This window comes from Pinus tabuliformis, chromosome 2_1, assembly GCF_031772625.1.
Source record: "Pinus tabuliformis cultivar Carrire ecotype Pingquan chromosome 2_1, CPIR1, whole genome shotgun sequence".
In the NCBI taxonomy this organism is placed as follows: domain Eukaryota; kingdom Viridiplantae; phylum Streptophyta; class Pinopsida; order Pinales; family Pinaceae; genus Pinus; species Pinus tabuliformis.
The window spans coordinates 223,229,509-223,246,241 of record NC_142299.1 but is presented as its reverse complement, the minus strand read 5'-3'; the positions used below and the strand labels follow the sequence as shown (position 1 = coordinate 223,246,241).

Sequence of the window (16,733 nt, the reverse complement as noted above, 5' to 3'; positions counted from 1 at the left end):
CATGCTCAATCTTCGATGAGTTCATGAGAAAAATTCCTTTACGTAAGATTGGACATGCATAACACCATCAATCAAGACAATTCCTATGCAATTTTCGACTCATATTGACAGTTAGTGTGCACTTTTATTTATAATCCCCCTCACTTTGTTTCATTCGTACTTCTATTTTGGTGGGTTTTTCATGCTAGATAGCTATAAGAATAGATAAGATTGAATGGTCAAGCAGGGCTCTGGCAACTTGCACAGGATGGTAAAAAGCATGATCCACAAAAACACCAATTAGGCTAGTGGATGAAAAGTACATAGAAGTGTACATATGGCTAGGGCAAGGTGAATCCATGATTTTAGGAAGAAGCTTTATATCAGCCACTTTGTGCTACACTAAATTTTGAAGAGATGCGATGTTTGAAACCCTCTCTACTTGTTTCCATCAAAACCACTACTAGAAGGGCCTTGAGACTCCTCTTCCCATTCTCACAGAGTGAGAATATGCTAAAAAATATCGATGGTGCATTGATCCTGAATTCTATTGTTTTTTTTCACCCAACTTTCTAAACCCTCTACATGTTTTGACAACATCTTTCTCACACTGCTTCCACCCTTGATGCATGTATTTTAGGTTGAAGATGAGATAACAATGGTTTCAATATTGGTATTAAGCCATGGATGCTTGAATGCAATTTTGTGGAATACTTGAATAAGCGATGCATATAGCTAGTTGAGTAGCCAAGCGCTTCTAGTTTAACTCTATAATATCCTATATAACTTTCATTTTTGGAACTATACCCACAAACTACTAATTCATCCCACATGTAGGGATTGTCTCCATAACCTTACGCATCATACCTACATTGAGTGTGAGTGATGGGTACACTTAGTGATGTGAGGTTAGAGTGGATGTTTGTCCTCCTTGAATCAACATTGCTTGATGCATGACTCTTTAAATGATCACTCAATGACAAAGTCTAGAGATTTGAAAAAATAAGTGGAAGAGTACAATAGTGTAATGATATTATGATAACCATAGAAATGTAATGTCAAGTTTCCTAACTTATTAATTTGCAATAATAAAAAAGATTTCAAAATTTAAGTTCCAAATTTATGCAATCATAAAAATAACCTGATAACTCATAATAATTATTTTTCTCATATAAATTTCATTAATCAAAATTAATAATCCTACGAAACTTTAGGTTAATGATGGAAAAATATATTATTAAAAACCCCCCAATATATATATAAAATATAAAATATATTATGTTTTATATTGATTTTAAATGAAATGTATACCTTACATATAGATAAACTCAGCAACCTCTCAAAAAATGCATTACACATTATAAAAGATAAAAGGATGATCTCAGCGATGACTTCAAGTTAAGGTCAGAAATAAAGAAATATTGAATTTTCATTTGGAATGATCTCCTTTACTTCCGCCATCAATACCAACTTGATAATTAGAGTAAGTTTATTGAGGGAATGCAGACAAGATTAGAATTCAATGTTGAATTGCAGTAAAGGGAAAAAAACCATGATGTCATGGCGTGATTGTTTTTTGGAAATTTTAAAATATTATTTATTTGAATTTAAAATAATAAAATCAATATAAAATGTTAAATTTTTATTTTTAAAAATATTTAAAAAATTAATTAAGGAAATATAAAATATAAAATATTAGTTTAATATTTTTTCCATATATATTTATGTACAAATGTTCTATTTATATAAAATGTGTAATTAAAATGAATATTTATATATAATTAAATATAATAATAATTCATAATAGATTAAAATAAATTAAAATAATTATGTAATTTTAGTTTTATTTATTTATATAAGATATGTAATTTAAATAAATATTTATATATAATTAAATATAATAATAATTCATAATAGAGTTAAATAAATTAAAATAAATTATATAATTTTAAATTTTTTACTAAGAAATTAGATTTTATAAACATAAAGTTAGTAATATTTATATAATTTTTATTATAAATTTTCAATAAAATTAAAAATTAGTTATTTTTATTTTTAATGTGGTTTATTAATATTTGGTGGGTTTTATATCTACTAGGTAGATTAATCCAAAGAGATATTTGTTAACCAAATAAGTAGGAGGGACCTCATGATTATCAACCAACTGAACTAACCTTGAGACTAAAATAACTATTTGACTTATTCAAAATAAATTTAATAATATTTAAAATAAATAAATAAATAATGTGATTAAAAAAATTATATTAATAACATTCCCCTACCTTATAACCCAATTTATGAAGCATTTCCCTCCCTAATAGCTCAATTTATGGAATCATTGAATCTCCTGCTGTCTACAAAATCCAAATATATAAACAACAAAAAATTATCATATAAACACAGTCCCAAAACTATGCCAGAAAGATAAAAGCTAGGTCTATCTGATATTCCTTCACATTAACTCGAAGAAGTTGATGTTGGACATACACAATATCACAAGATAATCATCAAAAGTGTATCAAAAGTGTTTGTATACATTTTGTTTGAAAAAACTTACCAATTTAGAATTTTCAAAAAACTAACAAAAAAAAATTATAAAATTTTAGTGTTTAGTGTTGAAATCTTTTTTAATTCAAAGGAAATCATTCTCTTTTTCAATTTGAGTGACAAAATAAGAAGTTATATAATATTTTCAAAAAACTACTCACAAAAAAATTATAAAATTTTATTGTTTAGTGTTGAAATATTTTCTAATTCAAAGGAAATCATTCTCTTTTTCAATTTGAGTGACAAAATAAGAACTAATATAACCATATTCATAAGGGCAAACCATTACAACTATTTTACCCAATTACTTAATATAATCCAATTAATTAAAAAAAACAAAATAATATATATACATTTTGTTTTTTTTGTTTTTTTTTTTTAAATATTTTTCATATACCAAGCCAACTTCGTAAAAAGTAAACGTGTTATGATAAAAAAACTATTTCAAAATTTTTAATTCCCTTTTAAAAAGATAACTATAAATTAATTTTAAACCTTTTAAAATACATAACTTAATATGTCTAAATATAATTTTTTTTAAACCTTTTAAAATACATTACCTAATATGTCTAAAAATTTCAATTTTCAATAATCCAAAGATGTTTAAAATGCATAACCTAATATGTCTAAAGATTTCAATTTTCAATAATCCAAAAATGTGAACTTGATGTGAACAATATTACTTCCATTTTCAATAATCCAAAGATGTGAACAATATTTGAGAAGAGATGGTTATTAGGCACAAAGATTTCAATTTTCAATAATCCAAAGATGTAAACAATATTTGAGAAAATGAGAGGGTTATCTCACATATAATGCTTAGAAAGTTTAAAGGTTTCAATTTTCAATCATCCAAAACAATATTATTCCAATTTTGAATAATCCAAAGATGTGAACTTGATGTGAACAATATTTGAGAAGAAATAGTTATCTCACATATAAGCATAAAGATTTCAATTTTCAATAATCCAAAGATGTGAACAATATTTGAGAAGAGATGGTTATCTCACATATGATGCCTACAAAATCTAAAGATTTCAATTTTCCATGATCCAAAGATGTGAATTTGATGTGAACAATATTATTTCAATTTTCAATAATCCAAAGATGTGAACTTGATGGGAACAATATTCATCAATATTTGAGAAGAGATGGTTATCTCACATATAGGCATAAAGATTTCAATTTTCAATAATCCAAAGATATAAACTTAGATGTGAACAATATTGAAGAGATGGTTATCTCACATATGATGCCTACAAAGTCTAAAGATTTCAATTTTCAATAATCCAAAGATATAAACTTAGATGTGAACAATATTGAAGAGATGGTTATCTCACATATGATGCCTACAAAGTTGAAAGATTTCAATTTTCAATAATGTGTACATTATTTGAATACAAAATCCAAAGAGGTTGATGCATGTTAGCTGATAGGGTGTGGAAATATGTGTTCAGAGAAACCGTACTTGAATCATAAGATTTCTGAGATGAGATTGCATCTGGGAAGATGATACTGAGAGGAGAGTGATGTGTAGAAACCCTAATTTGATTTGGTTCACGGGTCTCATCAGGAACATGAGAAGCTGACATAACCATTAGCGGAAGATGAAGTGTCTCAACTTCCTGATGAGTCTTTGAACCTTCACAAGTTGCATCATCAAATTCTAGTGGCTTCGTAAGATCAGTAGGTGGATACAAATGACAATCATCAGAGGTATGGGTGAATATGTATTTGATAGAATGACAATTGCTAAAGCCACCGATTCAATTAGGTTTGGTATCTGGCACATAGGGCTCCTCTTGGATTGAAATTGAAAAGGAAGAAGTGAGAGAACCATCTTGACTTGGTTGATATGTAAAGCCTTCTTCTTCACCTGTTAAATAGTGCAGGTGGAAGAGATCAGGAACAAGAGATTCAATATCCTCATACTATGACTGTGAAACATCACCCACATGTACATAATTGTAATCAACACGAGCAAGATAAATATGTGAATGATTTGTAGAAACCACTGGTGTAGTAGCTACACGCAATAAATCAGGGTACCCTGGATGAAAAGGGTCAGATGAAGGGGCACCAATTAGACCACGACTCACATCCTGTAAAAAAGGATTTTCATGTGTGTCATAGCTCGTTCATTTGATAGAAAAACTAACTTTACGTGAGATAATACCCAAGCCATTGCTGACAGGTGAATGAGATTAGGGAATATAGTGAGGCATATGTTCAATGGACTCAATCTGGGCTCCATTAGTAGGAAGAGATGTTATATCAACATGATTTTTAGATTCAAGATCAAAAGGATGTATGAGAGCTTCAGAGTCAAGACCATCCGATTCATTTCCCATAAAGCACTTTTCATCATCTAAACCATTTAAGGCCAAAATCTTATTATGTAAAAAAATCAGGAGGAGGATGAGAAATCCCACAACCAGTAATCTCCTCCTCAAAGGCTTGAGGTTGTTCCATATTCAGAGAGACAGGTAACACAAGAATAGGGGTAAATCATTGACAACCTATAACTTGCAGATTATCATGACACTCACAAGAGTTAGGACTTATTTCAGATGGAAGGTATTATAGAGAAATGAAAACCAACCATCAAAAATTTTCACTCAAATACACCTAATCGACATCTCTTTCACAAAATTCAAAATAAAGATGGAAAAATCTAAAAGTAAAATCCTTTAGAGATTCTTCAGGTTTCACTCTAAGCTCATTTATCCTACTAAACACATCTTGAAAATTGTACCTGTTAAACGGTTGTCAGATCTTATCGATGAGTTGCTCAAATGAACGGATTGAAGCTGCTGGCAATGTGTGTCACCATCGCTTGACGTGACCTTCAAGGGTGAGGTAGAAGAGCACATAGGAAAAATCTTCATCCTTGATCTCATAAGACTTGAAAAACTTAAGGAAATCGAAAATGTGCTCAGCCAAGGACGTTCCATCCTCGCCATCAAACTTTAACTGAGACAAGTGATAGAGAGGCTTATCAGGGATTGAAAATTTACAAATGGATAAGTCAAAGAAGCACCCTGAGATCAAGATTCAGGATAGATCCATTTACAGATATGAGACTATACTGTAGGCTCCAAGGGCTTAGCTTGTCATCTGGCCCTCCTTCTAGTGCCAAATTTTTGACGGGCTGAAATGTACCACCAACAACTAAGGGGCCTCCCAGTGTGAAGTCCCAATTAGACCTCACACTGTTTGGGATAGGAGCCCCATCCAGTATGTGGGCCCAGTTACCACCATAAATTCTTTTGCTCTTGGATATCAAATGATAAGGTGTCGGAGTGGGGAAAAGGGAAAAATTCCCAGACAGTGAAATAAAAATCAGCCCAAGATTGATAACTACAAACATAGATACAAATAAGTCTCAACAACAATAAGAAGAGGTAGGATCTCAGAGGGATCGGTGAGATAAAACCTAGTCAAACATACAGTAAACAGGAACACACCAGAGGTTAATTGCAAAATAGTTTGCAATAGATAACTGACATGTCAAGAAATAAGTAAACACGGATTCAAAAGAAAAACATACATGCAATTACTATGAATCAGTCCATAACATATTGCGTATATGACAACGCACATACAAATATAGTGAAGAATTAGAGAGCTAATATAACCACCATGAGTAAGCATGGGAATCGGTGTCAGATAAAGAGAACATCTTATTAATGCTGCTGCAACTTCAAGTACATAAATAGGAGTTGGTCAAAATCCAACAGTGGAACATGGGATGCTCATAAAATTGCCCAATACAAAACCCTAGCCTCACTACAACTCCATCTAATAGCTACCAAGGGTTGAGTGGCTCTACCTCTCAAGCATTAATCTACTATCTAATCCTAGCCTCAACTCAAGTGTTAAAATCCTCTATCACTTGAGGCATGAGGGCACATTTATAGAGGTCAGGCGACTGTTCACCTACTGTGACCTTACCTCATGCCCTTTCAAATACCCTCATGACTCTTGATCTTACCCACTTCTTTCTTAAGCCAAAATGATTGTTACATGCCCACATCAATCCTAACATAGATGCTGATATAATGGTGGGCGATATATACATTATGATGAAGGAGAAGGAGTGAAGGATGTAGAGGGTTATAGAAACCCTAGAATTCTCATTGCCCATATGTCACAACGATGTAGATGCTAGGTCCTAGAACTGACTTGTTTTCTTGCCACTACGCTTTGCTCACATTAATCAATCCTTTGGTCACGTGACTTGGAGTTTATCGAGAGGTCCTTGGAGCTTGCAAGGGACCATTTGGCTTGTTATACAAGCTTCATGATAAATCCTAAATATTCTGCATAGACCAACATCTTGCTACCTTCCTTTTGCCTTAGAGCTAGCTTGACTTCAATATCTTCTGTTGACTAGGATCATGCATTTCCACATCATCGATCCCTTGGGTCATTTTAGCAACCAATTTGGCTTAAGTGTTTGCATAAATGGCAGGGAATTGCCTTCGCGGATTTATTCCTATACATGTGCATAATCATCAACTAAGAATCAAGAAAAATGTACTCTGATTAAATATAAGAAACAAATATCACAATTCATGATGGGCAAGAATTTTTAGCTTTGAAATTGCTTGTAATTTCATGGTCACAAATTTGTGTGTTGATATGCTCCATGTCTTGGAACCAAGGTGGAACCAATTGTTGCTTTCCTTGAGTGGTCAGATTATTACTGTTATATCACCTTTCACACTCCTTTTTATTCTCGTCACACATGTTGGGAATCGTTGCATTGCATTGTTTTTAAACATTTTCAAAGGTGTTAAGTAAAATTCCTTGGCCATTGCCATTGAATAACACAACCCTTTGCAACCTTCGAACCTTGCACTACGTGAATAGTATTTGTGAATGCACAATGTATTTATGAAACCCGAGGTTAGCATGCTTGCATCTTAAGCCTACACCCATCGTCAACACTCCCCATTATGCCTCTTGTTCCATGTTTCTAGAGGTGAGCAGATGCCTTTCTTTTCATTGTAGTTACGAACCATTCCAAATTCCTCCTTGAATGCGTATCATTTGTTCTCTTATCCAAACAATAAGACAAACTTGGCACGTAGTAGTGATTGTTCATGGGAGCCGATGTTGCTTTGTCACTTGACGAATTACTTCATGCACCTAGGGAAAAAAACGATTGACAAAATGCTTCCAAGGCAAGGATTTCACGTGAATTGAGTGAGCATGTCCTTATACCCTCTTCATACCATATACTTCTATGACTCAATTGCATATGTTGCGTTAAGGTTTGGAGAATTGCTTAGTGTATTGTTCCCTCATTATATTTTTCCTTCTTAAAGAGACAACGACAAGAGGATCTTGTGTTGTTGCATAGTCACTGAAGGGGATGGGTCACACCAGTTGTTAGCTCCTTCATGTGCGATTGTGCGACCTGACGACTTGGGAGAGGTCACATAGTCGCATTAAGGAAACTCACATCCATTATGAAATTTCTCGGGTGTGATTTTGTGACCTAACAACTTAAGAGAGGTCACAGAGTTGCGTTGAGGGAAAGTCACACCTTCTAGCTGCATGCTGGAATGCAACTTAGCGACTTCAGTGGATGTTCAACTCACCAAGGATCGCATGGTCGCATACATCAAGGTCACATCTTTCTGGCATTTGTTTGAGGCTCAAAAATTGTGATCTAGCGACTTGAAGAGGTCGCATGGTCGTAGGTTGCATTTGGAGTTTCATCTCTAAGCATCATCCCATGCAACCTGTCTAGTTACTGTGATGGTCTAGTCATAGTTTCAATCTACCTAACATCGCAATTATCAGAGCGTGATGCATCCATTTTCTAACCCTTTTTCCTTCACGCATTGTTGTGTTGCTTGCAGTCAACGTGGCCTTAAACATACAATATTATCATTCTAGAATTTACAGCATGTAGGTTCTGTCGACACCCAAATATATGTAGTTACATCACACCCTTTAGATGAAAATAACATGCCTTTGTCATTTCATTCCCATACATTGAGTGTGGCCTCTCTCACATTTTAGCTCTCCTTTTACAGATGGTTGAAACCATGCAACATTTGGGATTCCCGTCCATCGCATGGTATCATGCTTCGCTTGTCCAATCCATCTTATTGGTATTAAGACGCTGAAAATGGTTATAAATATGCTCCTTTAACTAGGAAAACTTAGCCCACTTGTTGGTTGACTCCCAAAATGAAAGGAGTGTCGTAGGCATAGACTTATTGTTACCTAAAGATGCTGGCTATATTCGATCTCTGTCTAGAATTGGATATGCAACTGGAGGTTCCACTCCAAGATATGGATATGAGAGAAAGGAAGTTGGGGGCTCCATACATGATATGGGGAAGGTGCTTGATATCCATTTATTTGTGGAACTAAAAATGGAATTGGATTGGGAACTTGATACATATATGTGATTGAACCCGAATCTTGATCTATTGTGGTGCCAACATTTTCCCCTGTATTATGTGGACTTTATAAAATCTTCTAGTCACACAACATGAGACTAATGGCTCATACATAGCACACCTTTCTAGAAAACAATTTGGCCTTAATGTTTTGGTTGTGGTCCTCAATGCATTTTGCATTGGGATGTCATTTATATCCTAATAAAATCTCTACCACACTCCCTTCCAATGTTCTTATTGAATGAGCCCCTCGACACATTGTATACGGTGCTTCAATTTGTAATGAGAGTTGGTGCCATTCGTCATAACCTTGGTTGCATGATGCTTTCTCTGTACCATTGCTCCATCACTTTCTTTCTGTAACATGATCCCAAAACCATTCTAATGCAGCCCCCATGTTTATTATATGCGTTGATGGAAACAAAACATAACATATTACCTGTAAATCAAGCTCCCACCACACCAAATAAATAAAAGTCATCATTCTCGATTTTTGGTTTCTCAATGTTTGGTTTAATGTGATCCTCTGTTATCATATCTAAGATAACTTTTTTTAAACTCTTGCAAGGAAAACCAAAATATATCATTATTTTACTATCCATCACTTTTTCATGTGACAACCATACAACCGAATAAGTAATGAATCAACCAAGGTAAGGTATAATCAATTATATTGGTCAAACAAAAATGTTTGGATTTGAAAACAACTCAAGGTCTAGCACTTTAGAGGGCCTATTGATTTTAGGCAACCATGTTGTTATATGTTGCCCAAGGTGATGTCACACTTATAGGGCAAACACCTGGAAGTGTTTGTAATCATTCATCCTAGAGAGTGAGGATTAATTCAAAGCAAGGTTGGATCTTCAATCACCTAAGTGCTAGGGTTACAAGGGTGCAAGGAAAAAATATCATTCTCATCAAACTTAATGCACATGCTAAGATGGGGAGCTAAACATGGACCTAGGGGAGTATGAAATGCAATGAATCTTACCATGCTGTATGCCATGCCATGAGACTGTGTACTTAGAGGTGTATGAATTAGGTTAAATCATGAAGGGAATCATTCTTGTGCCAATTTAGGGTTTCTCCCCAAACCCTAGTATGGTTAATATAATGAAAGCCAGATTAGAGTATGTATGCCCACACATGGTGCTGCCATAGATTGAAAGGCATATTACATAGGGATAATATCTGAAGTCATGGAAAAGACATCACACTTTCAAAACCTTAATGTAATGTTAGGGTCAATGTGTGAGATGAGGAATGACAAAATAATGAAATTTATATCGCATGATGGAACGAGTGAGTGCATTGATAAGATATGATAAGAATAATCCATGTGGGGATTAGCCAATCAATGAATGGAGCATCCCTTAATGGCTTGAGGTGAGTAGAGAGGGACCCAAAATTTTAGATATGCCCAAACAATTTGGGTGGTGTTGTAGTGGTTACAACATGTTTACATATATTTAAAGTCAATGATGTGTGAATGCAAATACGATCCACTCGAATGAAAAGCCTTTAGTTGAAATTTAAAACTCGTATCTATTCTAGGATCCTCATTCCTCAACTCAGTGTTGTAAGTAAATAGTGTTTTTCTTGCCAATCCAGTAAAGTAGAGAAAGGATAAGGGGAAAATCAATTAGCGAGAAAACTAATATCATAGTTCTATAAATACTTCTTTAAAGGGGAAACCTCCTCTGCTCTCAATAAGTCAGGATCCCTCTTTTTCTCATTGAAAATAATAAATGACGAAGCATAGTCCTATTAAATAAATAAATAAAGGGTGAAAAAAGAGAAATTATTCCCGCATAGGGAGGTGGAGAAAGTGACTTCATCAGGGTATTGTCTAGGCTCATTGGTAGTGAATAATTTCTTGTGCTCTTGTAGTGACTACATCGAGGTATTTTCCTAGCATGCTGGGAGCGGAGCAACACTAGAGATGAAAATCATACTCTGAACATCTTAAATTCACCGTGCATATTACCTTTTCCTAGATCGAAACAATTATGATATGGAAAGCCTTGATACGTGTTTAACCAAGTAAAGGAATGGAGAGAACTATATCTCTAACCGGGTTAAGTAGGGAGGGAAAGGTATTCCGCATGATGAATCAATACTTCCTAAAATACTAAGACCCTACACTTATATAATTAAACCTAAACAAAGAAGCTAGAGTTCTACTAGTGTGTTGCTAAGTGTTGTTGCTGCGATCAACACCCTCCAAAATTTTTCTCACACCTGAATTTTGGAGCCTACTGAGGATCTTACATTCTGTCGTCCTATGTTTACTCCATGGTATTTTGATGCTTTGTGAAGTGTTTAAGTCTTTTTCCTAGATTTAAACTGTCAAGTCACTTGCACACACATGCTCAATCTTCGGTGAGTTCATGAGAAAACTTCCTTTACGTAAGATTGGACATGCATAACACCATCAATCAAGACAATTCCTATGCAATTTTCGACTCCTATTGACAATTAGTGTGCACTTTTATTTATAACCCCCCTCACTTTGTTTCATTCGTACTTCTATTTTGGTGGGTTTTTCATGCTAGATAGCTACAACAATAGATAAGATTGAATGGTCAAGCAGGGCTCTAGCAACTTGCACAGGATGGTAAAAAGCATGATCCACAAAAACACCAATTAGGCTAGTGGATGAAAAGTACATAGAAGTGTACATATGGCTAGGGTGAGGCGAATCCATGATTATAGGAAGAAGCTTTATATCAGCCACCTTATGCTGCACTAAATTTTGAAGAGATGCGATGTTTGAAACCCTCTATACTTGTTTCCATCAAAACCACTACTAGAAGGGCCTTTAGACTCCTCTTCCCATTCTCACAGAATGAGAATATGCTAAAAAATATCGATGGTGCATTGATCCTGAATCCTATTGTTTTTTTTCACCCAACTTTCTAAACCCTCTACATGTTTTGACAACATCTTTCTCACACTGCTTCCACCCTTGATGCATGTATTTTAGGTTGAAGATGAGATAACAATGGTTTCAATATTGGTATTAAGCCATGGATGCTTGAATGCAATTTTGTGGAATACTTGAATAAGTGATGCATATAGCTAGTTGAGTAGCCAAGCGCTTCTAGTTTAACTCTATAATATCCTCTATAGCTTTCATTTTTGGAACTATACCCACAAACTACTAATTCATCCCACATGTAGGGATTGTCTCCATAACCTTACGCATCATAACTACACTGAGTGTGAGTGATGGGTACACTTAGTGATGTGAGGTTAGAGTGGATGTTTGTCCTCCTTGAATCGACATTGCTTGATGCATGACTCTTTAAATGATCACTCATGACAAAGTCTAGAGATTTGAAAAATAAGTGGAAGAGTACAATAGTATAATGATATTATGATAACCATGGAGATGTAATGTCTAGCTTCCTAACTTATTAATTTGCAATAATAAAAAAGATTTCAAAATTTAAGTTCCAAATTTATGCCATAAAAAAATAACATGATAACTCATAATAATTATTTTTCTCATATAAATTTCATAAATCAAAATTACGAAACTTTAGGTTAATGATGAAAAAATATATTATTAAAACCCCCACACATATATATATATATATTTTATAATAATATAATTGTTTACTGTAAAATGGTTGTTTTATATTGATTTTAAATGAAATGTATACCTTACATATAGATAAACTCAGCAACCTCTCAGAAAATGCATTACACATTATAAAAGATAAAAGGACGATCTCAGCGATGACTTCAAGTTAAGGTCAGAAATAAACAAATATTGAATTTTCATTTGGAATGATCTCCTTTACTTCCGCCATCAATACCAACTTGATAATTAGAGTAAGTTTATTGAGGGAATGCACACAAGATTAGAATTCAATGTTGAATTGCAGTAAAGGGAAAAAAACCATGATGTCATGGCGTGATTGATTTTTGGAAATTTTAAAATATTATTTATTTGAATTTAAAATAATAAAATCAATATAAAATGTTAAATTTTTATTTTTTAAAAAATATTAAAAAATTAATTAAGGAAATATAAAATATAAAATATTATTGTTTAATATTTTTTCCATATATATTTATGTACAAATGTTATATTTATATAAAATATGTAATTAAAATGAATATTTATATATAATTAAATATCATAATAATTCATAATAGATTAAAATAAATTAAAATAATTATGTAATTTTAATTTTATTTATTTATATAAGATATGTAATTTAAATAAATATTTATATATAATTAAATATAATAATAATTCAGATTTAAATAAATTATATAATTTTAAATTTTTTACTAAGAAATTAGATTTTATAAACATAAAATTAGTGATATTTATATAATTTTTATTATAAATTTTCAATAAAATTAAAAATTAGTTATTTTATTTTTAATGTGGTTTATTAATATTCTATGGGTTTTATATCTACTAGGTAGATTAATCTAAAGAGATCTTTGTTAACCAAATAAGTAGAAGTGACCTCATGATTATCAACCAACTGAACTAACCTTTAAGCTAAAATAACTATTCCACTTATTCAAAATAAATTTAATAATATTTAAAATAAATAAATAAATAAATAATATGATTAAAAAAATTACATTAATAACATTCCCCTACCTTATAACCCAATTTATGAAGCATTTCCCTCCCTAATAGCTCAATTTATAGAATCATTGAATCTCCTGCGGTCTACAAAATCCAAATATATAAACAACAAAAAATTATCATATAAACACAGTCCCAAAACTATGCCAGAAAGATAAAAGCAAGGCCTATCTGATATTCCTTCGCATTAATCCGAAGAAGTTGATGCTGGACATACACAATATCACAAGATAATCATCAAAAGTGTATCAAAAGTGTTTGTATACATTTTGTTTGAAAAAACTTACCAATTTAGAGTTTTCAAAAAACTACTCACAAAAAAATTATAAAATTTTATTGTTTAGTGTTGAAATCTTTTCTAATTCAAAGGAAATCATTCTCTTTTTCAATTCGAGTGACAAAATAAAAACTAATATAACAATATTCATAAGCGAGTGACAAAATAAGAACTAATATAACAATATTCATAAGCGTATAACTATTACAACTATTTTACCCAATTACTTAATATAATCCAATTAATTAAAAAACATAAAATAATATATATATGTTTTGTTTTTTTTGTTTTTTGTTTTTCGAATATTTTTCATATACCAAGCCAACTTTGTAAAAAGTAAATGTGTTATGATAAAAAAAATATTTCAAAAATTTTAATTCCCTTTTAAAAAGATAAATATAAATTAATTTTAAAACTTTTAAAATACATAACTTAATATGTCTAAATATAAATTAATTTTAAACCTTTTAAAATACATTACCTAATATATATAAAAATTTCAATTTTCAATAATCCAAAGATGTTTAAAATGCATAACCTAATATGTCTAAAGATTTCAATTTTCAATAATCCAAAAATGTGAACTTGATGTGAACAATATTATTTCAATTTTCAATAATCCAAAGATGTGAACAATATTTGAGAAGAGATGGTTATCTCACATATAGGCACAAAGATTTCAATTTTCAATAATCCAAAGATGTAAACAATATTTGAGAAAAGGGGATGGTTATCTCACATATGATGCTTACAGAGTCTAAAGATTTCAATTTTCAATCATCCAAAGATGTGAACTTGAGGTGAATAATATTATTTCAATTTTCAATAATCCAAAGATGTGAACTTGATGTGAACAATATTTGAGAAGAGATCGTTATCTCACATACAGGCATAAAGATTTCAATTTTCAATAATCCAAAGATGTGAACAGTATTTGAGAAGAAATGGTTATCTCACATATGATGCCTACAAAGTCTAAAGATTTCAATTTTCAATAATCCAAAGATGTGAATTTGATGTGAACAATATTATTTCAATTTTCAATAATCCAAAGATGTGAACAATATTTGAGAAGAGATGGTTATCTTACATATAGGCATAAAGATTTCAATTTTCAATAATCCAAAGATGTGAACAATAATTGAGGAGATGGTTATCTCACATATGATGCCTATAAAGTCTAAAGATTTCAATTTTCAATAATCCAAAGATGTGAATTTGATGTGAACAATATTATTTCAATTTTCAATAATCCAAAGATGTGAACTTGATGTGAACAATATTCATCAATATTTGAGAAGAGATGATTATCTCACATATAAGCATAAAGATTTCAATTTTCAATAATCTAAAGATGTAAACTTAGATGTGAACAATATTGACGAGATGGTTAGATTTCAATTTTCAATAATGTAAACATTATTTGAGTACAAAATCTAAAGATTTCAATTTTCAATAATGTGAACAATATTTGAGAAAAGATGGTTATCTCAAATATGATGCCTACACAGTCAAAAAGCTGCAAAGACATTGATACGGGCAGAAAATGCTTAGAGAGCATCTCCTGAGCGTGCAGATAGAGAGCATCTCCTGAGCGTGCAGCCAAAATACTCCTAGACTGAAAATCAACTTCTAAAATACTAACATACGTATTCCATAAACTCTATTATAATAAATACTTACCAAAAATGTAAATTATTGTTTTCTAAAATACTGACAAAAGTATTCCATAATCTCTATTATAATAAATACTTACAAAAAATGTAAAATATTCGTATAAATACTTACCAAAAATGTAAAATATTCGTATAAATACTTACCAAAAATGTAAAATATTCGTGTGAACAATAGTATCTTACGTGTAAAGAACTCTGTCGACTGATGCACCGCGCAGGGAACACGGAAGTAAAAAGCAAGATATCTTGTGTTATAAGTAGTATAAATAGTTTGCTTCAGTACTCTACCCTTTTGGAACTTCCCATGTGGGATAAATGAAAGGTACTCGCCTACCTGAATTTTACGCGGTGTTCCATGAATGAAAAGCCAGGTATTCTCTCCACGTTCATCTTCATGGTGCCGTCTCTGCAACATCTTCCTCCCTTCTTTTAATGTCAATTTGCTGACCCTCTACTCTACCGGACCAAGATTCTCTTCTTGTTTCGTTCGAGAGTCCTCAACTATATATCCACAACTGTACTGACTTGCAGAATGGCTTCATAGACTGCAGGAAGGAGATGTTTGATGAATAATAATAGTCATGAACTTCCAGGGAAGGCGTCCATGGTCTCGTGAAGAAGATTGTCTTCTGGTTAAACACATCCAAGCTCATGGAGAAGGGAAATGGTCTCACGTTTCACGAATCACAGGTAAAAATTATACATCTCAGGTAAAAACTATACCTCAGTTTAGTTTAAAAAAATACATAATACTGCTCATATATAATTATGACTGCAGGTTTGAAACGAAGTGCAAAGAGCTGCAGATTTCGTTGGACAAACTATCTCCGTCCTGAACTGAACTTCAGTGTTTTCTCTTATGATGAGGAGGATCTCATCGTTCGTATGCACACACTCATTGGAAATAGGTGATCAATCGCATATAGATTAAAATACTTTGATTCGGGTTGCATGGATTGATTGAAATGTTGCAGTAAAATTTGTCCAAAGATTTACATCTATTGTGAAGTTCTCTGTGGGGATGTGTTACATTTGATATATGTTGTTTTTATATTTTATTTGGAATATAAGAAATTGAATAGGATATAAGTAATTTATATAAGAAAATATAAAGAAGATATATTTAATTAGTTTTTATTTATTAATATTGTGTTTTTAAATATTATAATATGATAATTTAATTATAAGAGAGTGAAGATTTTTATAGTTGTTTA

At 32.0% G+C, this 16,733-nt stretch overlaps 1 pseudogene; it reads right to left on the bottom strand.

The window, feature by feature from the left end:
• The window catches only part of LOC149199542 (putative ethylene response sensor 1 pseudogene), a 38,413-nt pseudogene extending 22,498 nt beyond the window's left edge, over nucleotides 1–15,915 (bottom strand).
• Between the last annotated feature and the right edge of the window lie 818 nt (nucleotides 15,916–16,733).